General features: G+C 37.6%; 1 long non-coding RNA gene across 1 annotated transcript; it reads left to right on the top strand.

Annotated features, from left to right (window-relative positions):
• On the top strand, window positions 1-481 carry LOC102384649. The gene is made up of 3 exons (XR_325309.3): window positions 1-11; window positions 99-166; window positions 298-481. It is a non-coding gene; the product is annotated as an uncharacterized LOC102384649 (long non-coding RNA).
• Window positions 482-702: the final 221 nt, after the last annotated feature.

Here is a 702-nt window from a genome sequence, read left to right as displayed (position 1 = left end):
ACCACAATAAGGTAAAAATTATTTTAAAAGGATTGGGTTATTTGTGGCAGTGTTGCTATAATCACACTAAGTTATAACAACTGTTTGTTTTCAAACAGAACCTCTTCTTCTAAAATAGAAAAGCAGAACAAGCACATACAGTCATGTTTTTACCCAGTAGTAAAAGGTAATTTTTCTGAAACTTTGTGTTTCCTGTGGGAGGAGAATCTGTGTGTAGGGGTTAAGCAAATTTTAAATTTACAGTGTGTGAGGAAAGTGAATTCTCAATGCTGAGATATAAATTTTATATTTCCTAAGTGATCACATGCACCACACCCAAAGAAGAGCAGGAACCTGGGCAGAGACCTCTAAAAGTACAGCCTGCAGATCATAACACCCAAGGATCAGAAGACGGACGGGACAGAACAAAAGGGTACGATTCCTCGGAGGAAAACAAGCCACATACCTTTGAGAAACTCACTTGTAAAAAGACTAGAATTCACACCCCCAAAACAGGTGATCTGAACCCTGTGAATAAGAAACCCAGGACTGATTGCTTGCATAATTTACAAAACGAGGAGAGTCTTTCTCCTTTTTTGAAAGATCATAATTATTGTGGAAAAAAAAAAAAAAAAGAGGGTGGGTTTTCGAGGTGGGTATAAACACCCTGTCTTGAAAGATCATGATTATTGTGAAAAAAAGAAGGGGGTTTGGAGTGGTACA

The sequence above is a fragment of the Alligator sinensis genome, unplaced genomic scaffold (assembly GCF_000455745.1).
Source record: "Alligator sinensis unplaced genomic scaffold, ASM45574v1 scaffold89_1, whole genome shotgun sequence".
Lineage (NCBI taxonomy): Eukaryota > Metazoa > Chordata > Crocodylia > Alligatoridae > Alligator > Alligator sinensis.
This window is presented reverse-complemented; position numbering and strand designations above follow the sequence as displayed.